Genomic DNA, 19,690 nt, shown 5'->3' with positions numbered 1-19,690 from the left:
AGAAAATTTTAACTCAACCACTTAAAATCGTGTGGATATTTGGATTCAATTAAAGATATACTATGTGGACGAGCTATTGAGTTCACCCAGTGTCGCATGCAACATTAGAGAAGGGAGTATTTTAAATCAGTGAAGATAATTTTCCCTATATATGGTGTGACTTAAAAAAATTATACTATAAATTATGATAATTTAGAATTTAATCCTATTTATAAACGATACCGAGTAGCCACCAAATTATTTTATTTCTGAATATAGTTTATTCCTAATGGAATGTTCATTTATAGAGGTTTTACTTTGTTTATAGGAATTGTGAACTCTCAGTATTTAAGAAATCTAGGAACTAAATAGAAAAAGTTTAAATTATTTTTACACAACAAAATATAGGGATTTGTACTCAATCTCATGCATCTAACTCATACTACATCTGTCCCACATTAAGTGTCACATTTAGTGTGGGACGAGTTTTAAAAATGTTAAGAAAAGTAGGTTGAATAAGTTAGTAGATTATGACTCCGACTTATATATATTAGTTTTATAATAAAATGTGAGTATAATTGGTTGGTGGAATGTGAGGTCTACTTACCATTTATGGTAAAAGTGAAATGTGACTCTGATTGTGAGACGGATCGAAATGGCAAAATGTGACACTTATTGTGGAACAGAGGTAGTAGATCCTATTGTCCATATTTTTAATTTTCACATTTTTTCAAGTTGATGGATGCCACTTTTTCTACAGGCTTAGTATAATCGCAATTCAGTTAGATATAGTACTATAATTTTAGAAAAAACATTCTTACTGTTAAAAATAAATTTGCTGAACATCAAACTGCATACGATTAGACACAAATATGCATAGTACAAGATTTTCGACTTGATAATTTCTTCTCTTACTGTTTTTTGCTGCTCGGAATTTGAAGATCCATTAATTTTATGTTTATTTTTGTCAGTTTTTTTCATTGTAGTAATCAATTATTAGTACTTTGACATCCCAATTGGGTCAATTTGTTGATTTCATGATAATTGAGTCATTTGATTTGAAAATTGTGTGTTACATCTGATTCAATTGGACTTATCACTTATTCTCGATTATACAAAAATCTAGGTGGATGCAACATCCTATTTTTGTTAGAATAAATATTACTTTACACATTAGATTAAAGGCAATAATATTTTTGTTAGAATAAATATTACTTTTATTCATAAAAACTACTCCATGTATCTACCAAGAAAATAGATCCGACTCAACATGGAATTTAGTGAATGTCCGAAACATATAGTAGTAATTTTGAATGGATGAAGAGCTCCACTATATTTTAGTCGTTAAATGATTTGATTGTAGACATTGGTCTTTTTGTAAATAATGAGTTGTTAGAGAATTGAGTTGTATTAAGTGGATATGGCAATATGGGGTTATGAAAACTGATACACTTTTAATTGATGGTTAAAAGAAATAAAGCAAAATTTATTTTTAGTGGAAAGGAATATTAATTTTTTTTAAATAACTGTCACTGTGAACCATTAGTTCAAAGTCAGGGATCTAGCTTTTAGAAATTTAATTATAGTGAACAACTTCGATTAAAGAAATAACATTTATTCTTTTGCAGTAGCATAGTTATAAATAGTGAAATTATATACCACAATAAATTGTAGGTCTGATAATCTCACCCGACATGAATATAGACAAATTTAATTTTGTTTGATACCCTCATCAACACAAAGGGTACCGTGTACCCTTTTGTAATAAAACAGAGGTGCATAGATACTTTTAAATTTATCAAAACGTGAAAACTCAAAATAAGATAAAAACTCAGAAGTGAATATTAGTAAAAGTCAATACAGAATTTACAAAAGAGATTGTTTAAGTCATAACTGATCAATTCACTAGTGAAAAGGAAAGTTTGGGTCTATTTGAAGAGTTAATTTCAATCAATTCTCTTCATAATTGAGAAAACGAGTTGCAATAAGATCTTAGTTAGATGTGGCAAACATTAAAATCCAAACCTAGTAATAGATTTTGATATGAAAAAATCACATGTCAGCACAAGTTTTTACTAGCAGTAGTAGAAAACGGAATATTATCATACTCCCTACGTCCCAACTAAATTGAGTCGTATTCCTTTTTGGAATGTCTCAACTAAGTTGAGCCATTTCCTTTTTGTAACAAAAAACAAAACATCTATCCCTTACTTTATTTCATCACCTACTTTACTCTCTCTTTATCTTTCCTATTTTATTCATCTCTCCTACTTTCCAACACAATTTATTAATCTCCATCGCCCAAAAATTTTGTATAAACTTAATTGGGACGGAAGGAGTACAAAAACAATAGATTCTAAAAATGAATCTCGTAAGGTCAGATATATCGGTCATTGTTAACGTCGTAGAGGCAATGCAATGACATTTGTTTATCATTGATGCTAGTAATACAATATCAAAGATAGTATAACAGGAAAACATACTTTTCTATGTTTCAAATTTTAATAGCAAATGTTACTTGGGCTTTTATATTAGTACAACAGTTTTTATTTTTTATGACTAATATTATTAAAATATTATTGGACACATAACAACAAACACGAACCGACAGTCAGTATTTGCGTGCCTTTATAAGGTCCGAACTGCGTCAAGTTTGTTGTTCGATTAAAATTACGAAATCAAAATAATATTATTGCCATGTAGGCATGAACAATTTCATATACTCACTTAATATTTTCTATTTCGAAAGACCATGAATCTATTAATAACGAAGTTTTCAAGAAACCAAATAGGAGTATATTAGTTTAGAAGTCATCGATTTTTTAAAGTTGGAATAATTTGAGGAATTAAGATTTGCAAGAATTGTAAAATTCAAATGGCAAAAGTGTCATTTTCTAATGCGCTCTATTTGGTAATCAATCAAGTAAAAAGGTCGTTTCCCCCCTAATAAATGATGTAAATTATAAGCAATATAAAAGACTTGCAGACAAAGTCAAATGCATTATTAATTAAGATAATAGATATTGTGAAATCCATGTATAAGATTTGGTCTTTAAATTGACGTATCTGCCCTTTTAGCTACCAAAACATGACACCAACATTATTAGATATATAGTCAATAAGTTACACTGTCAATTAATCACATTATTCCCCCTCAACCTCATTTTCTTGTAGTATTTACATATATAAGAATGCAATTATACTATTTAGTTGAAGATTAATTACAAGAACATATTTCACTGATTTATTATCAATGCGAGTGATTGGAAATTATGAAATAATTTTCATTCGATAATTTAAAATGAATGATAACCAAAATAATAAGGAAGATATTATTAGTGTGAGATATATTAAAGTGAATGGGCATTTATTCCCAGTACCAAATAACTAAAAGAGGAAATTATATATAAAATTGTTTGAAAAAAGGTTATAAAAAAGTGGATAGAAAATAAATGCAGCAATCAGTGATTGGTTAGTGGCACGTGGAAGAAAACTGGCCGTGGCGCTATGGAGTTTGGTTTGTATAATGAAAGAAACTTGTAACTGATTTGCCGTTTAGCCAATGCCCAATTTAACATATTCATATTAAAATCTTTCTCAAACCTCTTCATTTCAACTGCCACTTTTTCTGCTTCATCTTTAAATTTGCAACTTCTTTCATTACAACCTCAAATTCATACCCAACTAACTTCATTGAGCTGGCTTGGAAATAAAATATTTGTTTCATAATTTGAAGTTTTGAACTATCCAAACCCAAAATCAGAACAATAAAAACTCGACCTATGTGCCTCGAAATGAGGTCAAATTATTAGGATGCTTCATAATTTTAACTATCCAAACCTAAAATCAGAATAATAAAAACTCGACCAATGTGCCTCGAAATGAGGGCAATTTATTAGGGATGATTATTTACATGTATTATGAAAGTTATTTGGTAAATAAATCAATCCTAGCTATATACAATGTGCTAGAAGATCTTCTATGGTTTTTTCATATATAAAATCATATCATATAATTAATGTGCATGATGCAAATCTTTATATATGAAATTAAGGCCAAATTGTTAAATTATTCACGACAATTAGATCAAATTTTGGTCAGTCACACATTTTTCAAAATCTGAAAGTTAAATCACGAAAGATGAAAATTTCGCAAGTATGTTATCCGCCTCATTTCAGGAGAAATATGCAAAGATGTGGCAACCGAATTTCTTTTTTTTATATAAAAAGGAAAATGCTCAAGCGATCTGAGGAGGCGAGCACTGGGACACAATCCTCAAACCAAAAGAACAAGTCTTATCTAAGCTAACAACATGAATAAAACAAAAGCCATAAACAACGGCACCAGGGCTCTAAGTACCAAAACAAACACGAACCCAGCACTAAGGTCTACCTGCCACCGCAATCGCACAGACATACCTTATCGTGTGTTCCGTGCACCCATCCAGACCCTAATATCTTCCAAGTTATCCATCAAAAGACCTGGATGTGTCCTAATATGTTGTGGCAACCGGTATTAATCCCTTCTTTAGGTTGATACATGTTTATGTGGTGGGTGATGTGTTTAAATTGACTTTAAGACATCTTCGCACATTTAGCCGGAAATGAGGCAGATATAACAAAACCTTTATATATATAGTACTATAAGGTTATGCAAATCTTCCATAATTTGATGATCCCATATGAATATCATATACTAAACCCTAAGTTGCTTTCTTTTAATTGTTGTAGTAATTTAGGTTGAATTGATCCCACATAGTTATTGTTTTCCAAACGTGAAAACTAAAGATAGAGTTGAAATTAATTATATGATTGGACATTTATAACTAGGAACTTCTGAATCGAACCAATAAATATGAATATAGGGCGGCGCCCCTTAACCAAAATGGAAATAGTAAAGATCCCTTTTACGAAAAATTGGTGAAATAATGAACAATTTAGAGAGAATAGATTAAATTGTGCATTTATTGGAAAGACATATCGTAATTAATGAATTAAAGAGAGCTGGAAAAAGAAGTTTCTCATAATAAACCTGCACAACATAACTCCCATATCATATCATTTTGTCAGCACATCAATACTGAAAATGACAAGGAAAAACAAATTTGTCTTACTGAAGCCAAATAATAATAATTTAATGAATATTATTTGGACTTCTAGCTGGAAAAAATAAATTGCTAATTAATATTATTTGACCCTGTCTCTTGTGGATCTTTTCTAACTTGGATCGATCTAACTATAATCCAACCTATTCACTTTTTATTCACAAGAATAGCCTTTTTTATTCAAAAACAATGTCAGTTTTATTTAGAATAACAATCACTGTATGCGACAATTCTCATTAAAAACTGTCACTCATAGTTAGGGCTAACAATATACAGTATTTTTGAAAATACTAATATTATATTACACAGCTGCCTATTTCAGTCAAATTCTGGTCCTACTTATAAATAAATCAGCCACATGATTGTTGTTTCTTTCAGCAAAATTGAAGCGTCGCAATAAATATATGTTACACATAGTTGGAAACATTTACACTTCATCTAAAAATTGTGAAACTAGGAGGTGGGGTTGAAAATTAAAGAACCATGTGTGTGTGTGCGTGTGGTAATAAGTTTTGCCTGAATTATTTTGATTTGGGATTTATAATTGGGCAGGGCTAATAATAACTTCATAACAATCCAAAATTCAAACTTTATAAATGATCATGGCAGGGACTATAAATAGTTTCGTCTCTAAAAGGACTACTTGATAAGAAAGAAGATAATTATTGACTGAATAATGATTTCTTATAAGAAATGTTTTTTTTTTGGTTTCAATCCATGTTTATAGGCAGATTAAACTTTTTCAGTTAATCAATAAGCTTCTGAGTACTTATGAGTATTACTTTCATTGAATCGTTGTTATATAGCTAGTACGTAATTTATCCATCCCATTATAGATGTCACATTTTTCTTTTTAGTTTGTCCTATAAAAAATGTTATATTTTTTTTTAATTAGATACCCAATTCACAAATTTCTGCAAAGATAATAGAAAATGCTAAGTAAAGAATATAAGAACAATCCTAATTTAAGTACATGAATATTTCTGAAACATATTTTGCCATAATTTGAGTTACATATAAACGCGCAATGATTATCACACAGCGGCGCATAAAAATTTGTGGTTAATATATATCTAAGCAATTGATTTTCATTTTTAGTCGACAACTATAAATAAGTATGTAGAGCTGACAAATCGTATGGTTGGATCGTTATCGAGTCAATCTGATAAGGACATAACCCAATAAGCTAAGGTCTAACTCGAATCAGACTTGTTAAGGAAACTCTTAACCCGAATATGAACCCAACCCTAAATTATTGATTGGTTCAAAATAGATCGGTCCGATAAGAACACGAACCCAATAAGACTCGACCCAAGTACCATTAGTTTTGTGTTGTTTGAGTCGATTTTTTGTATTGTGTCAAAATTTGTCAGCTCTATAAATCAGTTTGGTTTTTCTTAATTAGGATTTTGGTATATTTAGTTCAGTATTTTTTTCATTTAGACATTGATTAAGGTCAGGTATATTATATTATAATTTGCCTTACTTTTGTAATAAATATTTATAAGGTAATAATTGTGATAGCACAAGACATATGGTCGCCTGATTGATAATTTTATCATGACAATTTATATTTTGGTGGGCTTATATAATTATGAGTAGTCATTGTAGTGATACATAGTTAGTCATTGGTATTCATTGCCGTGCGATCTATCACAATTGTTGGTTAATTTTTATTTTGTTACAGTCTTTTACATTTTGGTCAAATAATGTGGTAGTAATAACTATCCAATGGATAAAATGTGCAAAAATATAAAATGTTGGTGCACTTATTATTTTACTCAGTAATTCACTAATTTGTGTACCGATAATTGAATGAGCCATCATATTAGAATGCTGAAATAGCAATTATCTGCTGTTATTAGTTATTTATTGACGTTCCATTTATCTTCCTAGAATTAAAAGAATAATTGCTATTTATGAGCATAATAATTCACAAATTTGTTAGTTCGTGCTGAGCCTGAACATTTATTTAAGGTACCTTATTGTTTGTCAACTACTAACTAAAAAAATTTAAATGAATCACACCTGTGAACATTTGTTTTTCCTTCTGTGGGGGGTAAAGATATGTATTAAAAATTTAAAATCTTGATACACTACTTCACGTATCCCGTAAATCAATGGGTTAGTATATTTTATAGTCGGATTTTTTTGATAAATTTACAACAATATTTTAAAATTTGTGATCTTTCAAAAAAATTGAAATGTTTTGAGTAAGAAAGAACATTTCAATATCAGAAATAAGAACTGGATAGCTGTAGTCAACGTGGATAATCAATTCAACCATATTTTGTAAAATCATATTAAAACAATTAATTACGATTTATGGCCCTACCCCTCTATCTGGACAGAGTTGCGAAAAGGACCTATTATTCTGGAAAAAAAACCCAACTTTCCCAAATACTAGTAAATATATATGGTTTAATTAAATTATTTTTTGAATTTTTAATTATTTATTTCATTTTATAATCATAAATTAAATATAATAGTATTAAATAAAGAATAAGAAAAAAATAATGAATGAAAAAAAGTGAAGGCATGTCTATACTTTTGTGGCTAGGTTGGTGTTGTGACTAGAATTTGAAATAATAGTGCGATATCTAAAAGATCGTGTTATGTTGAATATCTAAGATTAAATTGTGAATATGTGATTGGTTAATATTTGGTTATTGTTTAATACGGTTTTGTTTTGGGAGAGAGATTTATATAAATCATCTGTGGTTGAGTTAATTATTGATACTTAGTATTGGAATTAGGATTGATTTAGAAAGTATAGTAAATTAAGTGGTTACAGTTTGCAACTACAAAGCAGATTGAAAGACGACATGCCAACGCATCGCCTCTTCCATCTGTCCATATATTATCACGTGAATCTCACCCCTTTCCTCTCACACGCTTCACTGGACCACTCACTCTTTAAATAATCACATATAAATATATTGTAATCATAGAAGAAATAGCAATGATATTCTTGTATGGCGAGAAAAATTGGTCAACGGGTATGCGATGGAAAATCACTCTCTATAATCTACTCCATCAATACAAAGAATAATTACATAATGCATAAAAATAATAAATCATAATTGATGTATTAGTTTGCATTTAGTGGCGATAATAGAATGAAGGCAAAACTAGAAGGTGTGGCTTCTTTACAGTCGGCCCACAATAAAAGATAAAAACAATAGTAATAAATAAATTGATGTTTAGATATCAAACCTTGAATATTTTTACTATTGCAGTAATTTTTGCAAACGCAATATACTTTTAGTAAAAATAATCTATATCTATAGACATTTCAAAGTTTTCTTTCCATGATATTATATTTTGCATGAATAAGGTAACGATGATAATTAATTAAGTAATAAAGCGGCCCCATTTTAATCTACGGCCCGCCGCGAGCCAAGATATCTTGGCCCCTCCTTTAAAAGAATCTATACCCACAATCTAACCCACCTATTTTTATTTTTAAAAGAAAAAAGAACCACCCAATTTTTAAGATTGAGAAGTTATAGATTGAAATTCTTTTCAACAAATTTCAATTGAGAATTTGTGTATATAAATATTTGCTTTAATTATTTCTTAATATACCTTGGTGATCTTGACAAGTGACGAGATTACAAGGTGAAACTTTGTTAAGCAGTCATCACATCAAACCCCCATCAAATCAAAATTTGACGAGATTACATCTATAGTCCATTCTTATCTTAAAAAATTAGAATTTGGCAATAGGTAATTAATGCTACCGAGAATATAACTGCTATTAATAATATCTTAATAAGTTTTTTATTTTTCAAAGTCCTCTTTAAGTTTTCTTTTCTTCTTTTAAGTTAATAGACTCACACTTTAAGTTAACTGAAAAGAGTAACATGTGTCATCTTAGTTGGAATGGTATATTAACTTTAAGTTTTGTTAGCACTAATGATAGACCTAAATGTTAATACTAGAAGATGTTTCTATGAAGGGTTATGATTAATTTTTATTATTTATGTTTTATAGTACTACTATTAGATAATGAATAATTTAAGTTGCAAATAAAATTTATTTTGTATTTAAAAATAAAAAAATAATGCTAATTTTGTATTGGTTTTCACCAATGAGTTTGTTTGCACATAAGTGTGTGTAATGTATTGTTTGCATTTGTGTGTCGTACGAGGAAGCGTCAACGCCGATTTCTATTCTAACTGTCTCTTTTTGCTCAATGGAGAAATAGAAAAGGAAATAATGAATCGCGAAAGCAAAAACTAAAGCCATATATATTGGAGTCCCCGTCACTATGCCAAAATATGTACTACCTACTATAGAATATGTGTTTGTTTCATACTTTCAACCGTAAAAAAAAATAGTTTTATTTGTAAATGATTATTTTTAGTATTATTACACAAGTAGCAAAATATGAGAGACAGGATAAAAATGAGAAAAATATAAATAAAATGATGAGAATATTTTCATAAATCGAACTAATTTTGATGGACATACTAAAAATAGAAAAATGAGATTATTTTATACAGTAGTGTACTAGATTTCGATTCCAATTCTAATTTCAATATGGAAGCGTCAACTTTCGTTTCTTCTTTTCACGTCAATGGCATTATTCCTTTTTTTCTCTCTAAATGCTTCTGCTTTTGTTTACATCTTTTCATAAAAACATATTTCACATTGTTACTCCGGACCACAATCCCACTAGCTATTATGGACTTTCATTTGTTGAAGCACATATTCTTTCCTCAAATTTTCTCAAGTTTTGACAAGATGTCAAATTCTTTCAATTTTACATATGTTATTTACATAGCCATAGTTTTTAATGCCCTAAAAATACAAATTCACTATTTACACTAAAAAACAATTTCTACCTCTAATGAGATTCATGTTTAGGTGATGCATTTAGATCTTTGCAATTGTATGAGTGAAAATGATAATACTTTTTTTTGTGCAGTAAGTAATTCGTGATAACTTTAAAGTAAAATCATTTAAATAAATTTATTTCATTAGTGAGTTTATTGATATAATAATCCATATTTAAACACAAAATAAGATCTCTAGAGCCATAGTTTTTAATGCCCTAAAAATACAAATTCACTATTTACACTAAAAAAACAATTTCTACCTCTAATGAGATTCATGTTTAGGTGATGCATTTAGATCTTTGCAATTGTATGAGTGAAAATGATAATACTTTTTTTGTGCAGTAAGTAATTCACATGTAGTGATAACTTTAAAGTAAAATCATTTAAATAAATTTATTTCATTAGTGAGTTTATTGATATAATAATCCATATTTAAACACAAAATAAGATCTCTAGTGAGGTAATGGCTTTTCTTAATCTCTGTTTCTTTGTTTTATTCTTTTGAATTTGAAGCTCAATTATTGATTGAAATGGTGTGACACATATTGTAAAGAGGGCGATGAGATCCGTGTCATGTCACTAGCAAGAATGTTTTGTCCACACATTGAAATTGAATCTTGTGTATAATGGACTCTCAAAATAAAGTAATGAAGCAAATTAAAAAGCATTAATAATTGTGTGGGGAAAGTTGTCACGCAAATATTATCTGGGGCAGCTATATATAGCTACACACCATTTTTGTAGGAGTATTTGATATAATATGCTAATCATGCTCTCATCATTACTCAATAGTGCATCACATTTTTGCTTACATCATACATAATGGAATGGACAACATATAATAGTATATATAGACCAATGCAAGTGTTTATATATGTTTATGACTTTTGTAGCAACTTTGAACTTTCACTCAACACTGTAATTTTCAAATAAGGAAATTTTCAAAGTCTGCTTTTTGTAGTGATATATGCATATATTATATTTGCACAAGTTTAATAATGGTGTAGCTTTTTGATTGAGTAAATCTATGGGTTTTGATTTTGGCTATTCTTGGGATCCAATCACCATCAGTCTCCGCAGCTTTATATATGTTTCTTTGTTATATTTTAAACATTATCCCTTACCAATTTAATTTATAATTAGTTGTTTTTAAGACACTTATAAGTCACAATAAACATGTAGGCATCATATATAAAATGTGTGTGTCTCATGTGATCTTCACAAATCAAATCATATTAACATGTGTTACCTTTCAATTTATACTATTAGAACCAAAAATGAAATGGGTTTCTTGTTCAAACAATATAGTGCATAAAACTAAGTTGAAATCCAAAGCGATAAACATGTAGTTTTGGAATTGGTCCCTATCCTTTCGTTTAATTCTAAATTAATATTAATGTTATCAAGTTAGAGGAGTTATCAAGGTCTAACTAATTTTAAGTGTATAACTAGAGAATAAATCACAATCAGACAATATGTCAATTCAAAGGCTAAAAATAAAGGCAACAAATCTTTCATATTTAATTAACAAAAATATAATAAGGGCATTATTGGAAACCAAATTTTATGGTAGAAGCATTCAATCTCACCCCGAATTGCTCACATAAAATCAAACTCGGCGACATCATCCTCCGCTCCGCCACTCCTCGCGGCACCGGCAGACCTCCATGCCCGTGACCTCGCCTCCTCCAGCTCCTCTTCCGCCTCATGCAACTTCATATCCCTCTCATCCATCACCGCCATCCACTAAGAGGTCTCCGACGTCGTCGATGTGGAGCGGCGTTGCAACAATAGTAGAACCCCTCTCTTCCTCGACAAATTCCATCGCGTCAACAAGACGTAGCAAGACTTATGTTGATTTGCTGCAATCTTCATCGTTTACGCTCACTCTCAGCAATCTCCATTGTTAATTGCAAAATCTTCATTGCAAGAGCTGATTTCTCCTTCTCACTTGTAGATTTCGCGATCTACTATATATGTATATCATCTCAAAAGATGATTTCTCCATCGTCAATTGTCGATTTCAAGATCTGCTAATTCAATATTTCATCACAGGAGTTGAATTCACCCTCTCATGAATTTAATTATGAGATGATCGAAGATGGTGCACTTTAAGATAAAAGTAGTTCACTTTACTTCACTAAAATATCAAACATCATATTTAATCCACTATAAACAGCATTTCACTAAATATTATATGCATCACTATATGCTCAATATAATTCACAGAAATGATAAAATATTACACTATAAGACATGCAGAATTTACTTCACTATATACACAACATACATCACTATAAACTCATTATGCATTATAAGGCATGCATAATATGCATCACTATATGCTAAATATACTTCACTGAAATGAAAAAAACTATACACTATAAACAATATTCTTCACTGAAATATCAAATATCATATTTACTTCACTATAAACGACATTTACTTCACTATATACATAATATACATCACTATATGATCATTATACTCCACTGAAATAAAAATTAGTGCACTAAAGTGATGTATATTGTTCATAAATTGAAGTATATTCTCCATGTCTTATAGTGTACTGTTTTCATTTCAGTGAAGTATATTGAGCATATAGTGATGTATAATGTGCATATAGTGAAGTATATTGTTCATATAGTGAAGTATGTTCTGCATGCCTTATAGTGTACTGTTTTTCCATTCTAGTGAAGTATATTGAGCATATAGTGTTGTATAATGTGCATATAATGAAGTATATTGTGCATATAGTGAAGTATATTGTGCATATACTGAAGTATGTTCTGCATGCCTTATAGTGTACCGTTTTTCCATTTTAGTGAAGTATATTGAGCATATAGTGATGTATATTGTGCATATAGTGAAGTATATTCTACATGTCTTATAGTGTACTGTTTTTTTTTATTTTAATGAAGTATATTGAGCATATAGTGATGTATATTGTTCATAAAGTGAAGTATGTTCCACATGCTGTTTTTCCATTTTAGTGAAGTATATTGAGCATAGAGTGATGTATATTGTGCATATAGTGAAGTATATTCTGCATGTCTACTATTTTTTTAAATTTCAGTTAGGGATGTCAATCGGGCCGACCCGTCGGGTTTCGGGCCAACCCTACTCGGGTTGCGTGTCAATCGGGTGGGGGCTAATCGGATTGTGATTCCTTTCGGGTTATAAAAGTTCAACCCTAACCCTAAAAGCTCGGGTTTCGGGCTAGCCTAGCGGGTTGATCGGGTTGCTACCGATAATATTAACATGCGATCAATCTAATAAATAATGATTAAAATTACTAATATTCATACAATGTAAAATATTTAATTATGATATACTTGAGATATATGCTTAAACTTAATCATAAACATGATCAAATACTAATATTTGAGATATTTCATGGAATTTAATGCATGTTTTAGAAATTTAAATATTTTTTAGTGAATTTAAAGTTTTTAATTTATTTATCAATTATTATATTAATAAAAATTCAATATATAATTTTTATATTTAATATAAAATTAAAAGTTGTTTTTAGTTAAAATTAATCAATGAAGTGTCGAATTAGGAGTAAAAAAAATAGAATAATAGAAACTTTATCGGGTTTTCGGGCCAGCCCATCGGGTTTTCGGGTCTGGCCCTAACGGGTTGCTGGTTAATCGGGTGCGGGCTAATCGGGTTTTGATTCTATCGGGCTATAAATTTCCAGCTCTAACCCTATAAATTGGAAGGGCTATTCGGGTCAGCCCACGAGTTACGGGCTACATTGACATCCCTAATTTCAGTGAAGTATATTGAGCATATAGTAATGTATATTGAGCATACAGTGAAGTATATTCTCCATGTCTTATAGTGTACTATTTTTTCATTTCAGTAAAGTATATTGAGCATATAGCGATGTATAATGTGCATGTAGTGAAGTATATTGTGCATGTAGTGATGTATAATGTGCATGTAGTGAAGTATATTGTGCATATAGTGATGTATATTGTGCATATAGCGAAGTCTATTGTGCATATAGTGCAGTATGTTCTCCATGCCTTATAGTGTACTGTTTTTTCCATTTTAGTGAAGTATATTGAGCATATAGTGATGTATATTGTGCATATAGTGAAGTATATTGAGCATATAGTGATGTATATTATGCATATAGTGAAGTATATTCTGCATGTCTTATAGTGTACTGTTTTTTATATCAGTGAAGTATATTGAGCATATAGTGATGTATATTGTTCATAAAGTGAAGTATATTCTGCATGCCTCTTTTAGTGTACTTTTTAAATTTCAGCGAAGTATATTGAGCGTATAGTGATGTATATGCTTTGCGTCTAGTGAAGTATATTGAGCATATAGTGATCTTTCTCCGCGTCAAGCTCTTTGAAACGTTGTCAACAGAAATACACTGAACAAGATCACACCAAATGAATTTTCAAACCTCAAATTTCAATAAGAAAAAAACAGGCAATGATACTTTTTTCCGATTCTCCAACTATTGCTCAAAGAAAATAAAATCAGAAACTTATAGAGATTTTAACATTACAAACTAGATTAGAAGAAAACACAATCGCAGCGATCGTGAGGCGGTGAGGAATGGAGGACACAGCGCCGGAAATTGACGGAGGAAAGCACGGTGATGAGCCCTAACTATGCGACGACGAGGAATGGAGGAAATGGCGGCTGGAATGGAGGAAACATGACAAAGAATGGAGGTCACGGTGGCGGAACCCTATGTATTCGACGGAGAGAGAAGGAGGTTTAGAGAAGAGACAGACTGAAGTGGAATGTTCAAATTAGGGAAAGAGAAGACCCACCTCATTTTAATTCAGCAGAATGACCAATATACCCCCGAGTGAACTAAATTATTCATATAGTGAATCAAAACCTGAATATAATGCTAGAATTCTAAAAGTAATCTTAGCCCTTAATTTCTTGATCTTGTGACCGAAATTTGTTCTCTAGTTATATACTTAAGGGTACCTGCCCCATATCACTACTCTATCAAGTTATTCATTTAGTTAGTTATTAACATCCTATTAAAAAAATTCCATTTTAATAATTAATGGTCCATTTAAGCTAGCTTTTCATTAAAACGAAAAAGAAAATATGTGGGCGAAACATTTAATAAAAAGGTGATCCACTCTTCGATATATATATAAAATCTATATAAGTTGATAAGATGTAGCTAGTTGATTACTTTAAGTGACAAAGGTTGGTAGCATCTCATCTTCTCTCATATACTTGTCATAAACATGAATTTATGTAAATAATTAAGTTATACAGTGACCTTTCAAAGCTTAAATAGTAATTATAGATTCTTTAAAATGTGATCAAATAAATAAAAGGTGACTAGCTATAGCTTAAAATATATTAGTAGGCCAATAAAATATCATGAGTGCTTGTTAATTTGTACATGAAATTAAGTACAAAACATTTTTTAAAAAGGTACCTTTACCTAATGATGTAAAATATTAACCAACAAAATCAAGTGGGATCCCAAGATACTATGAAATGGATGACTTTTAAGCGACTTATAACCTATAACCTTATATATTTTACTTAGTATTTAAGTCTATGACTCCACCTCACCAAACCTTGTATTAATTTCTTTATTAAAATCTTTTCCTTTTCGATTGGTCCCAAAAGTTGAATTTTACATATGTTTAGAAGTATATTCTACTTAAAAAAATGAAGAGGAAAAAACAATAAATAATGTCTATTCAAAGGTGCCATTCATGTCATACACTAAAGTCATTTAAATTTAATACTAAATAAATTAATATTGTTAGAAGAAACAAATGCTACTAGTAGATTTGAATAGAGTGATTGAAAAATCAATCAAAATGGGGCCTGATTGGATACATATTTATTGCCTTGGCTAGCCCTAGAAGTTTTCTTAGGTTTATATAATACCATTTCAGACCAAGTAAAACAATTATATGTATTCACTTTTATAATTAAGAACTTATTTAATTCTAGTACGGCCATATATCTTATAAAAATACCGTTGAATTTTAAATGATATGGGGAAAGGGTTAAGATCTCCCTTATTACTTTTCTTGTCAGATTAATGTATCCCCTCAACATTTTTTTCGTGTTATTTGGTCATTATTTGCCATTAATTGCATCTCATATCATATCCCAGTCCATTAATCACTTACCTATGCAATGATTTTTATCTGATTTAGAGGCCATCATCAATTTGTGTTTCCATACCTTTAACAAAAGTCACCTACACTAATCACCCTTCAATAGTTGAATGTATGAGAATGAGCTTTATCATTTTACTTTCCAACAACGGCAAAAATATTATGTACGGGAACTTCTATCAGTCATGTACATGCATGTACAACATCAATTCATTATTTTTTCATATTTCAACATATGAAAGTACAATGGGGAAAATATGGAGTCCTTAATCTTGACTAGTGGTTGTTAAAAAAATCTCTACTAGTGGTCACAATTCATAGTCAAGTCAAACAAAAAAACACATAAAGTGCTACATTTAGTTTTGGTAATAATAGTGCGAAATTATTTTTTTGGGGTAGTAAAAATGGAGTAATAGTTTGGCAATTTAATTAACATGAAGAGACAAATGCTCTTTATTTAACTCACCCCTTTTCACATTACCCCTTTCTGTATTCCAAATTTACTGAGTTCTTTAAATTCTTATTTTTATCTTCTTTAGTCTCGATCACCCCTCTTTAAATTAATATGAAATGGCCAAATTCATATTAGGCTTCTCACATTTGGAGCTCGTGCAATACTAAAGATTGTCACGAGAGTCTAATATGAATTGGGTTAGTTCATACCACAACACAAAATTCAGTTTGTAAATCTGATATGTACTACTACCTTATATAGGAAACGACCGCTGGTACTCATTTTGGAGCATTTTTGTTTAAAACTTTAAAAATTAACTACAGTTTATTGAAACCAAATTGATAGCTCACTATTAACTTTTGGATTTGGCCTGTTTTATGTTTCACCATTCTCAGTGAATGAAGAAAAAGATTAAATGTTTTTCGCTAGAAAACAACTTGGGTCATGACAGCTGATATTTACTAAAGTGGGTGTTCTAATTGTTCTACTTTACTTGCACTTTATTTTATAGTCAAGATTGAAGCATAACAAAAAAATTTGTCATCTTTCAGACAAGTTATAGCTTGATAGGCCCCATTGAAATAAGTTGCACTGCTGCTTACCCTTTTATTCAATAGTATTTCGAAATAACTTCCCAAAATACACATCTGAGGAGCTTTGCTTTGTGGTAATCAAAACTACCCACATTACAAAAATAATTAAATAGGGCCAGCCCCAATTTTTTTAATTGATAGATTGTTCTTGCAGAAACCAAACAGTAATGTCCTTCTCATTTGGGTCACTTTCCACTCTGATGATTACATTAAGTAAAGGACCAACATTCTCATGGTATGGCTCCACCTTTTTCCAATTTTCCTAAACAAATTAAATTACCCCATTTAATTTTTTCTTTATTTATAATTCTAATTAACATTTTTGATGCCTTGGTTGATTAATCATTCATGATTTCTATACCTAACTATATTGTCGAGTCTTTACCGTTATTGTTTATTTATTTAATTATTAGTAGTATTATTATTAGGATGGTCCAAATAAATATGCTAGAGAAGCCAAAAATAAAGAAACTGCAACATGTGGGTAACTTATTATATTAATGAAACCGAGGGTTGAGAAAAGGAAAAAAAGAAAGTAGCATTTGATTGATGAAATTAGAGAATGAGAGAGAAATGGGGAAAAGAGGAGAGAGAAAAGCATGAAAGGGAAAATGGGCTTTGGACAACTTTAGTGATAGGGCCCATATGGACAAAGACAAGAAAGAATTGAAAGGCAAGCAGTTGTGGAACAAAGAGTGGGAGTGATATAATATATGTGATCAATGGTGGTCCTCCACCGCCTTGTGGTGGCGCAGCCGGCAGGGGGTGCCCTCAGCCACGTGGGAGAGGTGGTCCAATCTGGCCAACCGCCTCCGACACCGCGACACGTGTCGCCTCAAGAAACAAAGGGATGGATGAAATGACAGTCTGTGTTAGCTAATGCCATGGGAGATAAAGATGAGTGATATTGCAATTGCATGTTGTTGTGATCTAATTAATATCTCTCCCTTCATTGCCTTATTGCTATGTTGATGCCCTCTTTTCTCTTTGCATGCCCACCAAAAAAATATGCTTCACACCTTATTGTCTCTACTACTTCTTTTGCTCACATGACCTCCTTAGCTAGTAGCTCTTGCTGCCCTCTATTGTCCCTTTTGGACTAAATTTTTCTATAGTTATCGATCGTCGTAAGCTAGTATTGAATATCGATCCGTACGATATATCAAAATGTTTATCTTCAAGTCAATCCAAATTAACACTATGTTTGATCTCTCGTATCAAGAACTCAAACAAAGAGTTTATGAATGTTTGGATCAATGATTGGAAAATTGTGTGAGATTGAATTGCGAAATGTTTAATAGAATCTTATTATACAGCTAATTATTTTTTGGCTTACAATATTTACTAGTAGAATTTTATTTTTTGGAGTCCTAGTCTCCTAGAGGCTAGTATAGTGAACCCAATGAAGTCCGAACTTGAATCTAAGAATAATAAGAAGGCATTTTTTTCAAATTGTATTAAGAATGTCAGTGTATAAAATGCAAGTGAAACAAATAATTTGAAGAAAATATTATAAAGTGTGTGAAGGAAATGAGGAGCAGGAAGAAGTCCTAAAAAAATTCAATATAATGAAAAATATAAACTCTAATATAATGTAGGTGAATAAATAAAATTATAATTTCATCCATATTGACTTACCTATATTTCTACACCCTATAATCTGATTAATTTAGTTTCTCTTTCCATGCAATACGAAATTTGAAACTCCCTTACCCAGCCCATGGTTGAGATATTGGGCCTTGTTTGGCCCACACATTCAGCCCAATGGACATCATATTTAATCAAAGTACTGTCTTTGTTCCTCTATTTTTTAATATCTTAGGAGATGTTTCGGAATATATTTTGATTAATTTCTCACTAGATTTATTTACTACTCCTTACTACCATGACTTTTTCAAGAAACAAAAATGATTGATTGCAATACTTAGATTGCTACACATTTTGGAAAACCACAGCATCTAAAATGTGAGCTCTTTTCCACCACCACCAAAAGAAAAAATTATGGGAGTGGGCTTAGATGATTCAACTACTTATACTGATTAAAAACCGAATTGTTAGGTATGAGTCTTATCACCCTTAATCACAGCATTAATGATATCTTCTTGAGCTATAAATTTATGCTAAATAGTTTCAGCGCAAGGCATTTAGTCAACATATACTACACAAATAATTAAATGTAACAACAAGGCCTAATAAGAAATAATCGTCTTCAGCAATTCCCTTAGCTAGACTTCGTTCAATGCTTCTAACTATATAGGTTTGCGCCTCTCATGCATAGTTTTAATTATGATTTAGTTATAAATTTGTAATGTGTGATTCCTATAATAACATAAATTCATAAACAAGTAGGAGAAGCAAACGGCGGAGAAAAATACCGTCTCGTCGGTGCAGGCGGCAGAGGGAAGCTTTATCGTGAGAGTGAGGCCGTGAATTAGGAATAGTGTACATGGTCGATTCATGGAGTGAAAGATGGAAAATAGTATGAAAAATCTAATTAAATAGTAGTAATACTAAAATTTTAGGTATGTTAATTTAAATCGGGTAATCTAATTATACCCGATGCCGGTTCGAGT

The sequence above is a fragment of the Salvia splendens genome, chromosome 15 (assembly GCF_004379255.2).
Source record: "Salvia splendens isolate huo1 chromosome 15, SspV2, whole genome shotgun sequence".
NCBI lineage: Eukaryota > Viridiplantae > Streptophyta > Magnoliopsida > Lamiales > Lamiaceae > Salvia > Salvia splendens.
The sequence above is the reverse complement of the archived record's forward strand: the minus strand, read 5'-3'. Positions refer to the sequence as shown.